Consider the following 20453-nt stretch of genomic DNA (forward strand, 5'->3'; position numbering starts at 1 on the left):
GCCAATGCAATATGCACTATGCTATATTTCTCCTTAGTGGAAAAAATCGAGGTAAAAACTCTTTTTTCATTAGATCAGTTTAATCAGAACTTCTTTTACTGCGGGACATCACGCAGGACCGGGGTTTGCCAAGAAACACAAATAGTGTTTTCGTTTTTTGGAGCTTGCGTCAATCCGGCACTAGCTTAGTCCTAACACTAAGTCAATGTCGAATTCTGATGAGACGAAGTCGAAACGTAAATTCCATAACTAATTTAACCCTCAAAAAGGCAAGGGATTTCAGAGGCCCGGCTAGTTACAGTTCTCTAGTTTTAATGATCTTGTAATTTGAAATACAAATGATCGACCGTTTTCGGGCTTTCGATTTCCTCACTGATGCAATGACAAAAAAGAGGCTTTCGATTTCATTGTAAGAGCGATGTTTCTTGAATTCACAATTTTAGCTTGCATTTTGGAGGGTTAAAATTTCAACTAAAATGTCTGACTGTATTGTGCTTATTGGATCTTTGCCTTAAATAAAAATTATTTTCAAGAAATGGGTGGTCTAGGGTTAACCTCATCTCAAAATTTGACCTACCGCAAAAAAGCTTCTATATATGGGTCATTCCGCACAAAATGAATAAAATAACCAAAGTAACCAAAATTTGAATCGAAATTTGGATTGGAAGCAATTTTGAAGAAAATTTTCATCAAGAGCCAATGTAAAATAACCTAAACTATTGTGACAATTGAACCACCCACCAATCTATGGGAACATATTTAATTTTAACAAATTGTTTAAAAAATGCTTTCCTTCTGATTATAGATTATATTATATATTTAGCGTGATGATTTTTGATGAAAATTATTCAAGAAATTTAAAAAAATAATAGTTTTTAACGCTGTGTTGCTTTAATGCGCAACTTTTAACTTTGAAATTCATAGCTCCATTTTTCTCGCTATACATGTATGGGATACTGCAAGCCATTTTGACACATAGATTGTCATTTTACCTATTTCGGTCGGCCGGGTTCTGGCACTTTCTAATTGATATCGATGACATGCATTTTAATGTTCTCCGGCTCATGAATTGAATCCTGCTGAGAATTCTACAGAAAAAAAATATTTGTAAAAGTAAGTGTTCCGATCTTAGCAAAAAACAACCAACGCTAACTATTAGGCTGAAAGTAAAACTTTTAAATTAATCAAGAATAATAATCAAAGTAAAAGTTTTCCTTTTAAGCAAATGAAGAATAGTACTCAAAACAAAAGTTTTATTTTTAAACTAAGAATATGCGTTGGTTGTTTTTTGCCAAGAGTGGAAAACTCTACTATTTTTACCAACATTTTTTTTCTGTGTGTAATGGCATCTCTAACCCATCCCTGCCCAAGTGGTTGGTAAATAATGCGGTTTTAAATCTTGATTTTGACAACGTATGTTCACAGCAATAAGTAAGGCTAATAACTGAGACTATTACTTTTCATTTGAGTACTAACACTTATAAGTATTATCAGTAGAACAGAAGTTATTGCAATTAGCCTGAAGGGATTCCGCTGGAGCAGTGCTGCCAGGGGCAGTATCTGTTAACGGTGAAAACTGAAAATTTCGACTCCGTTTTCCATACAAATGGACATGCGCTAAAAAAAGTTGAGCAAGAAAGAGGTTAACTGGATTCTGATAAGTAATTCGGTATCCATTTCAATTTTTGGGTAGCTCAAGCAAAGATGGCTGCTGGCTATGGAAAGAGAGCGCCAGCAGTATTTTTCGCGGGCACCAAGTAAATAACACTGGAGCCAGGGAACAGATGACACCCAGGTTACTTACTTACTTTACTTGTTTCTTAAGTGTTCCTATTAGAACGATATAAATTTTTGGATAAATACACACACTTAGAAAAAATGAAAATTACATTTGACGTAAACAACATTGCGACGTATTTTGCTGTCTAATAATGAAATTTTACATGTTTTGACATGTAAAATAAAATATTTTGTCTCTTTTGACGTAGAACTCGGTTGAATGAAGATGGAGAACTGTGAACAAAGCGCATTTTAACATGTTCTTGAATGTAAATTCAAGTGAATTGTGACGCTCCTTTTATGTGCATCTTGTGAGATGTAAATATTTGTAAGTGTGCGCACCAAAAAAATCTGAGTTTAATCGTTGACGTAATTGCAAACATGACACAATTCAACAAACTTTAATTTACGAAATGACGGAACACTACCGTGTTCCGTTTAATTTTACATGAAACATATACTTTACATGCGCAATGGCATAAAATTACACTTCCTACCATTCAGAACAAACGCTGTATGAGGAGTAAAATTACATGATTTACGAAATTCAACGTCATGTAAAATTAAAATCAAACACTAAGTCATTTTTTATGCTCGTATATGTCAGGGTCAGGAGACGTAAATTTACACTATTTTTTCTAGGTGTGTAGTTATACTAAACAGATGTATACCACTAACTCGTCACAAATATAAGTAGTGAGCGAAAATCAATAGAAAATACAGATTATACTTTGAAATTCTGAAAAATTGACTAGATCCAAAATAGGTTCATTTATAATTAATTAATCCTTTCCCCGAAATGATCAAACGAGTAGATAAATCCCTTATAGAGTGGGGTGTCTTCTATAAACAAACCAAGGGTGCTCCATTCGGTAATCCACTTTCTCCATATCTTTGTGAACTATTCCTGGCAAACCTAGAGCATCTAGCATCATCAAAATTATCTCAAATGTTTGAAACCATTAACAACATCCATGAAAATATATAGTTTGTATTTAGGGGAAGAAGCAAAATTTATTTTCAAAATAGACAGGCTCAACGTGTATCCAGAGTAGACTGGTTCAATTTTTGACTTTTAGCTCCACCAGGCTTTACTGATTCCTTTCATGGCCCTTAGATATTGTGAAAATGTTGGTACCGATCTGTTGTGTCTACGAACCCTCCAAAAATTTTAAAGTTTATATGGAAATTAGTATGGAAAATCGGTTAAAATTAAAAATAAATTCTTAAAAAATCACCTCATCAATCAATTCATGAGGACACTATATATTTCTAAAGGTATTCTTCTACTGAACACATTCGTGGAACATTGTAACTTTATGAAAATTCTCTGAGAAAAGTTATTAACTAAAGAAGCAGCATGACTTCAAAACAAGTGGATTTTATTATTAATCATAGCAACCCTGTTTGAATAGCTTTATCTGCCATACGCGAGCGGTGGGTGGCAAGTCTAGTTTACACTTGTATTAGGATGGAGCTATTCAAACAGGGTTGCTATGATTAATAATAAAATTCACTTGTTTTAAAGTCATGCTACTTCTTTAGTTAATCTCTTTTCTCAGTGAATTTTCACAAACTTACAATGTTCCACGAATGTGTTCAGTAGAAGAATACCTTTAGAAATATATAGTGTCCTCATGAATTGATTGATGAGGTGATTTTTGACGTAGGACTTACGTCTTTCTTTACTATACTGGGTGTCATTTCAAAATTTTCAAAACGGATGCGTTACGTACACTTTGAACTCTAATAACTTTTCTCCTACTAAAGGAATTACTAATTTTGTTTCATAAATCGAAAGGAAAACGTTCAACGCTTGCTATTGATACCTTGTTTGCTATGTAAAACTTGTTTAAAAAGTTCAAAAACTACTTTTAATGCGAATCAACATTAATGCTAAAACCTATAAATATGGGTGTCACAGTTTTTCTTAAAGCCAGACGTGTGTAAGCCACAGAGCAGAACACACGTACGTGTGCTGCTCAACGAGAAGCTGCATTTTGACCACCAACCAAATCATAGCTACTGCCTTATCGCTGCCAACCAAGAACAGTCGTCGCCCTGCGTGAAATTCATTGCTCTCAGAAGTGGACAGAGTTACTAATTCGCAAGCTGCTCTTCCAGTGCCTGGTCCGTGAGATTGCAGAGAATTTCAAAACCTACTCTTCCGGAGCTCAGCCGTAATGGCCCTTTAAGAAGCCAGCGAGGCCTGCCTGGTTAGTTTGTTGGAAAATACCAATCTGTGCGCTATCCATGCCAAGCGAATAATCATCATGCCGAGCGGGAAACGGCGAAATAATATTCACAACAAACGGTCCTTATTAGGACCACAAAATCGTTCTCAGAAGAATTACAATTGAAATTTCCATTTCGTGCTTTGGAAAATAACTTCCCTCTTATCGGGTTAGTTATTTTCTATAATAATATCCGAAAAATGTGCGATAAAACCAATAAACTGACCAATTGGACGGAAGCAATAAAATACCTACAACAATTTGAGTCAGAAAAGTGATATTAACGGAAAAATGCTTCGATCGTTTCTAAGTGTTTGGCAGCTGAAGTTGCCGATTTGTTTTCCAACGTCAATTATTTGCGCTGTGCTGTACGGAACAGATTTTTGCGCGATTTGTTGGGAAATAATTGAAACAATTGTGATTCCGTAGATTTTACCGTAAATTTTGATAGAAATGATTTTGTAAAAGCATTAATTAGCCGTGCTTTGAATGGTGGTTTTTGCAAATCTTTCTAGAACATTAGTGAATGTGGCAACCCTGCTACTAAGCGAATGCCACGCCAAAACGAATGATGAAAATATTTTCATTTGTCGCACAAAGGGATGGACTACCATCTGCACTAAGAAGTTTATAAAAGAGATCGCATTCCGACATACAATGCTCATTCGATGTGAGCTGCAAAAGGGGAATGTTCGTGTATGTAAGCAGTAGAAGCGAATTCGGGCAAGGTTCGAATCGTTAGCAAGGATTCTCGTCTGGTATCACCAAACATAGTTATCTACAAACCGTTCTTTTTAGGATGAAAACATAATGGAGAAAGAATTGAATTAGAAAGTTCCATTTAATAACTTGAATTGAGTTTGCGCCTGTCAATTCTTGTATACATTTACCAGTGATTCATATAAGCAAATGTTTATCAAATTAATCTACAAACCCGAAGGTTTTTGCAAGTCCTAGAAAATCAGTGAATGTGGCAATCTCATTCGACATGAAATTTCCAGTAAACATTCATTCAAAAAGTGCATTGGCTCAAATTATCCATGAATGTCATATGATATGCCCAAGTTTAGTCCTACGTCAACACCGCGGTTACGTCCCGGGCATTACCCACTCCTAGTTTTTAAGAATTTATTTTCAATTTTAACCGATTTTCCTTACTAATTTCCATATAAACTTTGAAATTTTTGGAGGGTCCGTAGACACAACTGATCGGTACCAAAATTTGCACAATTACTAAGGGTCATAAAAGGAATCAGTAAAGCCTGGTGGAGCTAAAAGTTAAAAAATTGAACCAGTCTAATCCAGAGTTAACCATCCAATCAATAATTCATAAAAAAATCAACTTAATACACCTAGCAGTGATCACGTTTGGATCATTTACTAGTTTTCAGAATTCATGCAAAGTAGGCACACAAGAGTTACTAGTCCTGCACAAATAAAACCCAGAATAAACTCATTAAATTATAGAAAATCAATATAAAAATAATGAAATGAAAAGGTTTTCAAATTCATAAAAGTAATAGAATGATTTATATATATCAATTTAATAAAATACATAAATCAAGTTAGATTAGCTCATTAAATGGAAAATTAAGCAATATTTGAAAATAAATATCTATAAAATTAATAGAATAAATTCAATTGATTCAAACTAAAAAAATAAAATAAATAAGTGAAATGACTGAACATGAAATGCATAAAATTAAAGAAATGAACAAAATGAATCAAATGAAACAAATTAAACGAATCAAATGAATGAAATGAATCAAATGAATAGAAATAGATAAAATGAATGCAATGATTGGAATAAACAAAACGAATAAAATAAATAAACCTAATAAAATAAATTAATTGAAAATAATAAATAAATAATATAAAAGAATCAAATAAACAAAACGAATAGAAATGGTAAAACGAATAAAAAAGTAGAAAATGAGCAGAACGAAATGAAATGATAAAAATTAAATATAAGCGATGTTGAAAAGTAATAAAAACAAAATTGTGTCAAAAAACGTGTTTAATCCACCTAACAGTGTGATGAGACATTTCTTATAACTCTTATCACTCTCTTCGGATATTATATCGTTTGAGAACATTTAGAACTTGATGCTTCGCGATGTTTTTGATAACACATACTACATGGGATAGTGGCAGAACTCAGAGAATCGCTCAAATCAGCATAGGACAACATCAGTGCTAGAAATCTCAAACCAAATCAATGGGAAAGCGAAAAAATGGCCCATAAAATAGACATACCAACGAATTATTGTTAATGCTCTGTTAATAAAATATCTATATTGTGGTGGGAAAACTGAATTTTCCCAAAGGGGTTATATATTGTACTGAGCCAAAAAATTGCATTTTTTTAATCGATTTGAAGTTTATACTTTACTCAAATCACCAACGCGACTGAGAACTAAGAAATCAACGCTTTTTCTTGAAAAGGGCGATACTAGCAGTGGTACCATTCAAAGAAAATCAACAGTGAATATTTCCAGACTTGGTTTTATTTCCTATTTAATAACTATTGTGTTTTTTACATCCTAGATTGCATGATTCAGTGATCGAAACCAAAAACTTCTTAAAGTATTAGAAAGTATTAAATTAAAATTTGTTTTTGCTATTGAAATTGACAAAATGATAGTATCGCCCCTTTGGCGATTGTTTACTTTTTCGGTCCCACCTATCAGCATTGAAGTATCGCGGGCGAAACTTAAATAAACAAACAAAAATACAGTTTCGCCCGTTGTATTTTTTGCTGTAGTTTAAGAAAGCAATATCGTAGAATCAAAATTTTTAGGTTAATTTGTTGCGTTTCAAAGCCCTAATTGGCATGTATGAAAAAAGCCTTATGTTTAAATTTGTAAGTATCGCCCTTTTCACAAAAAAGCGTTGAAATGAAATCGCAGCTCCTGATATCACGCTATCTCTGCATGCGTGCATAGTTTCAAATTTTACTTCGACATCGATTTTTTCTAAAGGTGACTTCCCAGTAATATCCTTGATTTGAATTATTATCGCTAATCCTAATGCCAAAGAACAAATAAAAACCTCTCGAAAACGAACCGTTTGGGAAAATCATCATCATTACTGGAATTTTCATTTTCACGAAACTTTTCGATAACCTTCCGTCACTTGCGTTAATGCACTGGGTGCACAGTGCTCTGAAAATCTAGCGAAATCGTCTTAGGGCACCAGCGGGTCTATAAAGAATACTAAAAATTAATTTCTATTCCATAATTTTCAGTTCAGCAATTCGAGAGATCGTGCTCACCGCAAGCCATGAAAAATAGACTACGTTGTGAAGCGATGGTCACAATTTATTAAAAAATCACGTTAAATAAAAAATTAAGCTATTAAAAAATTTCAAATAGTTTATAATTTTCACAAACTTATTAGGAAAAATTGTTTAATAAGCTTTCGTAATATTGTGGACAAAAAAGCTGAAAATTTCAGTATTTTCTCTATCTGCAACATATAAACCCTTAGGTATACCAATTAATTGGTATACGAATTGGAATAGGTTCGCCAAATTTTGGAAGAAGTCTATAAAATAACTCCTTGAAAACTACCTAAAAATTGTTGTAGTTCGATGCAATAAAAAAATCTCCAAAAATGAACTGTACCTATTAATGTGAAACACAGTGAATAATACATACCATAATGACCCATTTTTATCAGTCTCATGGTGTATTTTAGGCTGACAAAATGGGGACATTGACTAAATCGGGCATTTTTTTTCTTTATAATAAACTGAAGCTGTTAAAATATTTTTCTCGTCCCTTGATGTAGTCTGATAACTATTATGATTATGATGAACTTTGTATTTTCGCATATTTCGCATATCTTCATGATAAGGAAAACATGCTCAAGAAAGGATTTACTCGAATTCAGTCTTGTTCGTCTGCTAAAGCCCATCAAACATATGTTCATATTTGGCTGATAAAATCGGGGTTTCAATGTGTTATAATAGATATTCAGCATTCGAAGAAGTTTCTTGTGAACGAGTGTAGAACGACTTTGTTTCTACTTACTTGAAGTCAGCGGCGTAGCCAGAAATTCGGTTTGGTGGGGGTTTGGTAAAAATCGATCATACTGTCCAAACGGCATAATTCCGAAACCGTAATATTTGAAGTTTTAAAATTATGCAGAATCAATATTTTCAGAAAATAGTAAAAGAGTTCGTGTCTTTAGCGAATTTGTTGAGACTTTATTGTAGTCATTAATATTAACCTGAGAAAATTCACCATAAATACTTCTTGGACGATATATCGTCAAAATTATTTTATCAAATGATGCGCTGTTTAACGTTTGTAAAACTCATCGAAGATACTAAACCTCCGAAATTGGCGGTTTCAAAATGATGCTATCTTGACCTTAAATTACTGTTTTTAAACATTTGACCTATACATATAATTGGTCATACAACAAAAATCAAATGCTCATCAAAATCGATCAGAACCTGCTAGAATCGAATGGAAATCATCATTTTTCATAAATTTCTCTCTACATTCGGAAAGTGTTATCCTCGTTATTAATCATATTACGTTTTCGTCTCAACTCGACGCATTCCCAAAATAAAAACCTGTTTTAATCCACCTAGTGGTGCAATTGTGCTTGTCTCATTTGTCCAGACTACGATGGTTATGTTCAATAAAATGGTGGAAATGAACATTACATGTTCAGTACGATTTGCACATACATACAATGGATCTTGAGATACTATGTGATACTGAAACATCGCTTGAAACCAGCGGCGGTTCATGGAGAAAGATCCGGGAGGTCCAGGTCCTGCCGAAAATTTTCTACTTGTTAAGAAATTTTAAACTAGTTTTAATTTTAAAGTAGCAACCCCTCACTGCATATTCCCTCCGGGCCGGTATAATTGACGATTTTTGGAGTGATTGCATAACCTTTCTATATGAGAAAGGCAAAAATGTAGCCCAAAGAAGTCAATTTTTGTCAAACATTTTTTTTTCGAGTTTACATCAAATCTCAATGTTTCATGCATTTTAGTCATTTGGCATCAAAAATACAAATTTGATTTTGAAAATTTTTCATTTCAGTTTATATGGGAATTTGCTGTGTGATTGCACTCTTCAACTCGTAACTCCGGAACCGGAAGTCCAATCAATAAAAAAAATTCAATAGCAGCCGATGGGAAGGTTGTACCTTTCATTTGAGACTAACTTTGTGCAAATCGGTCCAGCCATCTCTGAGAAACAGAGGTCACATTTTTTTCCACATGCTCACATACACACACATACATACACACACAGACATTTTCCGATCTCGACGAACTCAGTCGATTGGCATATGACACTCGGCTCTCCGGGTCGGGATTAGATAGACGAATTTTAGAGTGAATGAGAAAGGCAAAAACATTTTTAGCAAATGTTGAAAGTTATGCATTTTTTTGGTGAGCAGTTCTATGTTTCATAGACATTAAATCAATTTTAACTTCGCTTCCTATTAAATAAAGACCCTTATTACAGTACATTTCTACAAAAACGAGCTCAATTTGAAAATAAATGTGAGGATTATTATTGATTACAGAACTCTGAAATTTTCTATTGGAATGTTTTCAGGCAGGAATTTGATATTGATGCTATTAGACAACTGTGAAATCAAGACCAATAGATCAGTTACATATCAGGACCCCATTCCGACAATTTATCAAAAGTCCTCATGATGTTTACAACAACAGGTTATCAATCTACGGATCAGATAATTGTTATTGTAATATTGCATCAATAAATTTTCAACTTAAATCCAATTTTTTTCTTTGGGTGTGGTGGGAGGGAGGGGGGGGGTTGTATGGTGTTAAACCCCAAAACCTTCTCTTGGCTACGCCGCGGCGCGCCGTTGCTTGGAGTTATTTATTTCGCTTTTCATTTTCCGATATGTTTCAGATCGATCCGATGGTTATTAGTTAGAAAAATTGCAGTCAGAAGGTTCGCACAAATGAACATTTTTGTACTGATAAGTTATCATGTTCCTTCCAGACAACTTGGAAGTGTTCGGTGATTGTTTCTAGCTGTTGTAGATAGTAAAATGAAATGCAAAATTCGTTTTATCGAAATAATGTTTAGCTTATTTCAATGGATTATTACTATATTGAACAATAAATAGGCGACAAAGAGTAATCAACAAACAACAAGCCATAACTTTTAAAGTATTCAAAATAGATATTTAAAGTCTTTAGTAAAGTTATTCGCAAAAGTAAGAGCTACAAATTTGCTGAAGACATCATTTCGTTATAATAACTTCCAAGAAAATTTGTGAAAATATCTCACTCATAGGGGGATTAATCAGCAAAAGCACAATACCAAAAGAAAGAGCATATTACCTCTATTAAATTCTCCAAAGATACTATTGACCTAAAATAAGCCGTTTTGGCGTTAATAATAGATTACATGTTTTTGGTCATATTTCTGGCAATGGGAAATGATAAAAATCTTTCGTCCGCATTTAATGTTAAATATCTCTTTTGATAATAGTCCGATTTCAACAATCTATATCTTGTTCGAAAGGTATTCGTTACAGCTGTCTAAAAATATATAAATTATTAATCTATGTTGTCAATTTCGGCAGATAATTTTAAAAAACTGCGAAAAACGCCATTTTTACGCATTCAAACATTCATATCTTGGAAACTAAACATCAGAATCAAAAACAAATTAATAGCGTTCATACTGTTTTTTAGTTCTTTCATTTAAAATTGGTTTGGATAAGATCGGTTCAGCCATTGCTGAGAAACACGAATGAGAATTTGTCCGTTACATACACACACACACAGACACACACACACACACACACACACACACACACACACATACATTGTCCCAAATCGTCGAGCTGAGTCGATTGGTATATAACACTCGGCCCTCCGGGCCTCGGAAAAAATCTTGAAAGTTTGAGCGAATTCTATACATTTCTTTTATAAGAAATGTAAAAAGTTTAGATTAAATGAATAAAACTGAAAAAATAGTCACATTGGATAAATTTCGCATCAAATCGAACAAATGTTGGCAGCACCCTATCAGATTTTAATTAAACTTTCTGTACATGAGAACTTTGTCACAACTTTGCATACTTTGTTTTTCCAAAAAGGATCTTGACTGTTTTTTGAAAAGGGTCAAACTTTATTCTTCAATTTTTTTCAAATGGCTATAGTATAAAAATAGCAAATCCTTCAAAAAAATGTTGTGGGAGTGATTTTTACAAAATTAGTGAAATTTTTGAATATAAATATTGAAAAAATTCTTCATCGACACCTACACTGAAAAAAAATCGATTTTAAATATTTAAAGTCGATTTACAAAAAAAACTCCACCTTTGATTTGGATGAAATTTTGTTCCAAGATAGGTAATTATTTCCCCTACCCACCGTCAAAAATCCAAGTCGGGAACTTTTTTTCAGCGTATTTTTATCGAAAACGAATCGAACCAATAAAAGTCATAATCAGCTCAGAATCAAATTCCACAACTGTTAGTATCCTGATACGTGCAAAAAGTATCAGTAATGAATTTGGTACTCATTTGGCATATTACCCTGGTTACCTGTACATCACTTGCATCAATACTCATTTTACCAAATAACAGTACTATAAAACTAAGGCCTTAACCCAGTCTAGTAACAATAGTTGTGAAGAGATGTTTTAGTAAAATTATCATTATGGATCAATTGTATAAATCAAATTTAAACAGTATCAATTGCTGTGCAAAGATAAACAATCCGAAATGTAATCGTAATAATTTACGTCCGGAAGTCGCCATCTTGGATTTCAACATGGCCTAAGACATAAATTTCTGGCACCTGCTCGTCAAGACAATTCCGAAAATACCCAGTCAGTCTAGATTCTAGAATGTGAAGTCTGGACTCTGCATTCTTCACGCTGGATTCTGGACACTGGACTCTGAAATCCGGTATCTGCACTCTGGACTCTTGGCTCTCCCCTCGGGATTCTGGGTTCTAATCTCTGCACTATGGACACCGAACTTTAGATTCTGGACTCTTCACTCTCGTCGCTGGATGATGGACTCTTAGCGCTGGCCTCGAAATTCTGTACTATGCACTCTGGACTCTGAACCATGGGGTCTGGTATCTGCGTCTTGATCCCACACTCTGGAATCTGAACTCTAGACTTTAGGCTCTTCACTCGGGTTTTTGGATTCTTATCGGGACTCTGAATTCTGGGCTCTGAACTCGGAACACTTGGCTTAGTATTTTGGGTTGAGGACTCTGGTTTCCAGGCTCTGGACTTTGTATTCTGGTCTCTGGGCTCTGTGCTCTGGGCTCTGGACTCTGAGCTCCGAACTCGGGACACTGGGTTCAATATTTTGGGTTGAGGACTCTGTTGTCTGGACTCTGAACTCTGGTATTAGGATTCTCGTCTCTGGACTCTGAGCTATAGATTTTGGACTTTGAACTCTTGATGCTGCACTCTTCCCGCTAGGTTCTGGACTCTGGAGTATGTGCTGAGGACTCTGGGCTCAGTATTTTGGGATAAGAACTCTAGATCCTGGTTTTGGTCTTTGGGCTCTGGACTCTAGGTTTTGGATTCTTAGCATCTGAACTCTGGGCTATGAACTCTGCTCTCTGCATTCTGCACTCGGAACTCTGAATTCTGGACTCTGAGGTTTGTCTTCGGAACTCTGGGTTCTGATCGCTGCGCTATGGACTCTGGACTCTGCATTCTCGACAATGATGTATTCTGGACTCTAGGCTCGCCTCAGTAGGTAGGTTAGGGACTCGCGAATCTGGATTCTGGTCTCTCTCCTCGGGACTCTGGGCTATGGAATCTGGAGTCTGGCTTCTCTCCTCGGGATTATGGATTCTGGTCTCTGGGATATGGACCCTGAATAAAAATTCACTGAAAGAAAAATTAGTTTGGACAAGGAAAAGTTTTTTTCGAATAACTTTTTTTCTTTAAAAGTGCTCAACTTGAATTTTTGTAGGTAGGTAGGAAACATAATCGCCTGTCTTGTAACAAAATTTCATCTAAATCAAAGATGGTTTTTTTTGTAAATCGACTTTGAATATTTAAAATCGATTTTTTCCAGTGTAGAAGTCGATGAAGAATTTTTTCAATATTTTTACTCAAAAATTTGACTAATTTTGCAAAAATCACTCCTACAACTTTTTTTTGCAGGATTTGTTATTTTTAGACTTTAGTCATTTGAAAAAAAAAATGATTCTTCAAAAGACAGTCTAGATCATTTTTGGAAAAACAAAGTATGAAAAGTGGTTTTTTGTGACAGTACAGAAAGTTGCATTAAAATATAAGGGTGCTGCCAACTCTGAATACAATTTAGCGCGACATTCGTCATTATTAAAGTGAAGAAACTAAAGAACATGCATGAACTGAAAAAGAAACGAATAGAATAAAATAGTGAATAAAATAAGTTAAATGAATGATATGAATAAAATGCACGCGAAATCTAAACTGATCAGAGTGAATCCAAAGAATGAAACGAATAAAATAGATAAAATGAACAAAATGAAAAAAGAATAAAGAATACTGAATAAAATAAATAATTAAAATGCTATGATCATATACCCAAAATTAGTCAAATATTAAACATGAGTAAAATAAACACGACGAATGAAATCCATGAAATGAAGAAACTGAAAAGTTACTATTAAGAGTGAAATTAAAAACGATTTTTGAATAATGCAAATAAATTAACCGGATTGTAAGAATTTGGGAATCATTGTATCAGAAAGTTATGAATTGTTTTTGAAAATTGTATTGTTTTTGAAAAAGTATTGCTTCGTTCGAAATTTTCTTTAAGGAAATATGGATAAATGAGTCCTATACAAACCAATACAATGACAAAAAATAGGTTTAGTTTATCCCCTAAAACTCCAGCAAAGCAATACTCTGTATGTAACGTATGTATGTAATTATTATCTCCACCGTTCGTGAACGGATTTTGACAAAAGTATTTTCATAAGCTTTCTATTTCTATGTAGTTTGTGCGATATGGTCGCTTTGTTTGAAATCTTTGCTTAAAACAGGTTCTGTTTTGACAAAATCACCCATATCTCAGGAAGTAAACAACATATCGAAAAACAAAAATAATGGTGTCAAACTGTCATGTTAGGTCTTTTATTTGAAACTAGTTTCATTAAAAGCCATTGCTGAGATAAATCCACACACATACATACAGGCATTGTCCCAATTTATCGAGCTGAGTCGATTGGTATATGAAACTCGGGCCTCCGGGCCTCGGAAAATGTTTTCAAAGCTTGAGCGAATCCTATACATTTCTTTTGTAAGAAATATTAAACCATTTAACTTGAGAATCATAAAAGCTCAATTACATTCCGCAGAAAAAAGAACCTATCTCAAGAAATCAGGATTAAGGATTAGGTGGAATTATTTACCAAATGTGCGTTGAATTCCTCAAAAAAAAATCTCTAGGCTGAAAGAATATTTAATCGTTTGATTAATAATCAATGAAAAGTTAAATACAAATTTTTGTCGATTCTTGTTCTAAGTGCGCAAATTATTGCTTTGCACAAAAATTAGTTTAATCTTCGTCGTTTATACTGATCGCACGTTCTTTAAAAACTTTACTGCGCCGCTTGTGATTCATTTTACAGTACTACATTATTTTAGTTGCTATCTTTAATCAATGTTGTTCCCTATTTGAAAATCAACAACTACACCTGATTGTTCAATCTTCTAGTTACAATTTTGATTAAAAAAAACTTTATATTTCTTCACTTCATTAAAACCGTCAAACTTTTTCACACAGTGTAAACAAACATTTCACTTTAATAGCACTATTTCACGGTCATCACTTAAATCATCTCACACAAACTCTCCTAACCCTTTTAACCCACAACCCATCCACTCCGAAACAACTCACCTTCGGCACTGTCATCGCGGTCTGCCATCCTGATCATTAAAACCCGAAACGGAAAGTTTATGTCTAATCTACAGGACATCAGTGTTGTTGAACGAATCCCATCCATCCCCGTCGCAAACGCTAAACTCTGTACCGAATGCCGGCAGGAAACAAACTCGCATTAAAATAATAATAAATTTAATTTACATAAACTGCTTTCAATCGTCCTTTGCTCTCGTCCTGGATGGCACCGGGTCGTGTCCTGTAGTGCCGAGTCGCATTTATTTTTGCTTCATTTCATTGTGCTGGATAATATTTTCATTCCATTCTGTGTTTCACCGTTTTCCCATCGCTTCGGATCAGATCTACCTGAAGAACCGAATCGTGACCCTCCTTTCTCCGAGCGGATTCCTGTTGCGCAACGGAAAATCTGGGAACAAAAAAAGGTGCAGATACGGGGATGGATTTCGTGGGTCTTATCCTTTCGCTATCTTCTCGGCAGTAGCGGTGCATACCCCGGCTACTGCAACAAGGAAACGCTCAATAGATCTTCTTCGCCACTTGAACACGAAACTTCCAGGGATGTTCGAACGGTTCGATTGAAATCATTCCTCTAATGTAATTGCATCGAGTTAAAATCGACCAACTGTTTGATTTGTGATCACCAGAAAAATAGTGAAAATTCATTCTTTTTCTTTTACTATGTCGCTCGTAGCTCAATTTTGAACACCACTAGTGAAAACCTAACCAGCAATTCGATGCCTTCAAAGCCACACGCGTGTCTTCCGTGCGCCCGAACATTCAAGCACTGTGCCCTTTGGTTGCCGGCGGTTCAAATTCACTCCGAATCCGTAAAGAAAAACTGACGAACTGTTGGGAATCGGGCACGGCAGCGAAAAAAAGGGGTTAAAATAATAATAAATTACACATGCATAAATTATGTTTGCCCTATTCATTGAAGCGTTATTATTTCAGTTCAAGCTGGCGCTTCTTCGCGGCCGTCTATACTATGAAAAAGCATGTGAGGTACATGAGAGATCCTTTCTTGGATGCGGGTTTTTTTTCCCGCGCTAAATGATAGATACCTATTCGGGAGAGATGATGATGAGATACGCGAAACCGTTGAAGGTTGGGCCCTGCTGCATATAGTCACGCCGTGAGTTCAGGCTTCCGACCAGGGCTTCCGAATGGGTGCCTACAAGAGAGCGTGACGACCTTCTGGCAAACTGTGCCTCGCTCGGTGGTGGGATTTTGGTGGGATTAGAATATGATTGATAATGAGCTGATTTAGGTGAGGCGTACTGCCTGGAATCAACATTTCATACCGATGGCACGAAAGCCCCGCGCCGTAAGCGTCAGCTGACGTTTCTGAGGTTATTCACATTTTAGACATGTCTGGAGGTTTGTTTGTTTTCACCCGGCTTGCAAAGATCAATAGACTGAATCGTGGTCTCTCGTGACGAGCCCGTTTGCTTCGGTGATAAATGTTGGGCTCGGTAGCGTACTACACAAGAACATCGGAGTCTCACAGAGTTAGCTTAAATAGATAGAAATGATAATAAGTTTATACCTTCATTATTATTAGAAATTTATGAAGTGAGTGCATTTAGGTTTTTTTCAGATGGACTCTGAGCTGCTTTCAGTATAAAAATATAATACACATGTTAAAGTGTTCACACTGATTTGAAAATGATTAACTTCACCATATAACTATCTAAAATTAAAAAGAAAACATCAAGTTATGCAACTGAATCGCTATTTTGTTGAATCTTTCGTTTTGATATTTCAATGAGATTTTTTTTCTAATTCGTTTATTTGATACGAGCCAATAGGAAAACTTCACAACCGTTGGTCTTTAAAATATTAGCAATATTTAAAAACAGAAAATAAGAAAAACGGGTATTAGAAGTTGTTCGTCAGTCCTCGTACATGCAAGTTGCTGTTGCTTGTAGATATCTTTTTAGGTTTTAAATTGAATCCTAATAACTGACATTTTTTTCGAAATTATTTGTATAGTATTTTCTTAAACATTTTCGGCATAGTATTAATAGGACGCAAGCTTAATGCCAATATTGTATGTAGAGGTGTTTTAAATATATTTCGGTAACTACACCATAAGTCAACTCGTCGTCTTGTGGAAAATCGAGCTTTATCCCTGTTTACAAACAACAAAGAATCAACGAATGGGGCCTGGGAGTAGCTATCCATTCTCAATGTGTACGTTACGAGAGTTCTATACTTTGCAATGACAATAACGGCGTCGGCTACGTCCTTACAGTCATCGGGGAAGGAAAGGAATGTTAGTGCAGCAAACGTTGTTATGGAGACCGTGTATACCTCTGCATCTCCACGTTTGCCACGGGAGACCCACTTTTTGTTAGTAGGATGGTGTAAAGAGTCACACAAATCTGGATTCACCTTGATAAGTGATACAATCTATGCAACACTCAGAAGTTTTATCATGTGTTTATTGCTCTGAGCAGCCGGCTGCCGAGAATTTATAATAGATTTATCGTTTGTTGAATTAATTTGGAAATGATCAGTTAGTAAAAAAAGCAACTTCAGCTCCAGACTGCCGACAGTCGGGAGTGTTGCTCATGTTCAATTGAATTTAACGGTATGTTCTCGATTTCATTATTCCTTGTTTCTTTTTCCGGCGAATCACGACATTCTAAAAACAATTCAATATCATGAAAAGCGAATACCTTTACTGTTTCGAGACATTGGTCGATATAGATATGGCAATACCTAGGTAATTAAAGATTCCATAATACATAATACGCTTCGCTCAAACGCGAGCATTTCACATTTTCCAGGCAAAATTTTTAACTGTACTGCTTCTTAGAAACTTAGTAAAGATGATAATACCTATTTAAGCGCAATGCAGTCACTCTAAGTCGAGTTATCAACGAAATAGTGTGACATACTGACTAATGAGATGAATAAGGGCTCGTCTACTCTATATATTGGTTTCTTTCTCCGCGGACATTTTAATAAGGTGTCGATTTTTATGCTATCATTATTCGCGCGCGTTGTTAAGCTAACCGAAGCGCATTTCAAAAGGTATAAAATAAGCACTACCGAAATAGCTAAAACGATTAGCTTTGTATATCGAATATGCAACCGATGACGCTATTTTTACACTAATTACTAGAACAAGATTGGAGACAATAAGAACGAAAAGAAGCTAGAATAATTTTATGCTCTTGAAGAAATATAGTTAACATGACAAGTTGAAAGTATTCGATACAATGAGAAGAATAGACTAATTTGATTTCATTAAATTAATTAATGAGACAAAAAGTAAGTCAATGAATATGACAATAAAACATGGCCGGTGTCAAGTCAGACAGTACTTATTGACATTGTATTGATTTTGAGAAAAACTAGTTTAAAGATTGAATCATAGCATCCTTTACATTATAATTTGAAATTTCTTCAGCTACATTCGACTTTTAGCTGATTTAGCTAATATATATTATTACAATAAGTAAGAATTATAGCAAAAATTAATTTCAAATTAATTTGAAATTAATTTTTGCTATAATTCTTGCGTATTTTAATATATATCAAATCAGCTAAAAGTCGAATGTAGCTGAAAAAATTCTTTATCCAGTGCTATGATTATCTCACTTTTTAAGGTTTTGCGATTTAGTTCGGTCTGACCCAACACCGACCGTATATTCTTCGTGCTGATATAACTGCTGAAAATTGGTAAATAGCTTCTGATTCTTCTCACAAACTGCCAATTCTCAGCCCCTAATATATGAATCTACAGTCATCATTTCACTCATACAAGACCATGCGTATTCCTCACGCACATTAAATGCCCCGTGGATCAGTTTCCTAGATGGTCAAATAAACACTAAACAAACAAAGAAATTAGTTAGATCAGTCCACAGAAATGTCAGCTCGATTAGCATCAACCGGCGGATATGTGTTTCCTTACAATGTCATCAAATCAAAGAATATTTAACCGTTGTGTATCCGACGCGGTACCCGGGTACCTTTTTAGGTTTCAATTAATAAAATTCGCATGTTTTATCCATAGCTGGAAATCGAAACTTTGCGACATCTTAGAACTTCACTAAGTCAAGCTTTTGGGTTAATAATATTGTTGATATAGTAAGGGAGGGAGTTAGGAGGGGCTCCTGAATTTTTTTACTACGTAACAGGCCGACGTGGGTACCCGGGTACCCACAAAACTGAAATACCAATAACTAAGGTAATTTCCAACCGATTTTGATGCTTTTGGGTGTTTTGGATTCAGGAACTCATCCGCTTTTGGACGTGGTAAAAATGAATCGGGTTACTTCATTCGGTTTCCGGGAATCCGGATTTCCGGAAGCAGGTTCCAGTACTGGGATACTATTTGTGAACTTCAATGGAATACTGGCAATATGGGTATCAAAATTCTTGGAATTGTATCAGTAGGATGTATCTCGTAATTTTGGAACCATTTGGTGATTTGACCCCGGAACGGACATTCCGGAGCAGGTTCCCGTGGGACCGTGAGTGGCCATTCCATTCCAATTCCATTTTTTAAATTGCCGTAGGGTCCCGTAACAATAAATAACAGACTTTCGAGACAATTTGAAGAGTTTTGATACTAATATTGCTAGGACATTATTAAAATTTACAAATCATACCCTAGTACTGGAACATTACCCCGGAAAATCCGGATTACCAAGAACCAGATCCATTCATCCGGTTCAACTTTACAGAATCAAAAAGTGGACGAGTTTCTGAATCCAAAACATCTAAAAGTGTCCAAATCGGTTAAAGGAAGTCATAGTTATGAGCATTTCAAATTGTGGGTACCCGGGTACCCGCGTTGGCCTGTTAAAGGTGTTTTTTTTGTTGGGCACATAACTGTTAAAATTACATGCGACAAAATATGTACAATTCTGAATATAATTAAATTAAATCTACTTAATTATTTGCAATCAAATAAGATCAGGGAAATTAGTTGCATAACCAAGATAGTTCATTTTCAAAGATAACACTGAATCACCTTATAAAATAGGTGATAACCCTAGTACCAATTGAGGTTTTCTGATAGTTGTATAGCCACTGATAAAACTTAGATTGCACTTGTAGCGTGCTATAAAACTTCAATTGTTACATGGGAAGGGACGCGGACGAAAATAGCTGACCACCGCCAATAAACTTTATTGGCATTTGATGTCGGCATACTATTCCAAACGTTTTGACGTTTCACGATGCTCGGTTGTTGTTTTCTCTTCAAAAATGCATCCCACATAACAGGTTTCTCTCTCTCTCTCTCTTTGCCTTTCTCATATAGAAAGGTTATGCAATCTCTCTGAAAATCGTCAATCCAACCCCGGCCCGGAGGGCCGCGTGTCATATCCCACTCGACTCAGTTCGTCGAGATCGGAAAAAAATCTGTATGTGTGTGTTTGTCTGTGTGTATGTGTCTGTGTGTATGTGTCAAAAATGTCACTCATTTTTCTCAGAGGTAGCTGCCCAAACTTAGTCTAAAATGAAAAATACAACCTTCCTATCGGCTGCTATTGAATTTCGTGTCGATCGGAATTCTGGTTCCGGAGTTACGGGTTT

The sequence above is a fragment of the Topomyia yanbarensis genome, chromosome 3 (genome assembly GCF_030247195.1).
Source record: "Topomyia yanbarensis strain Yona2022 chromosome 3, ASM3024719v1, whole genome shotgun sequence".
Lineage (NCBI taxonomy): Eukaryota > Metazoa > Arthropoda > Insecta > Diptera > Culicidae > Topomyia > Topomyia yanbarensis.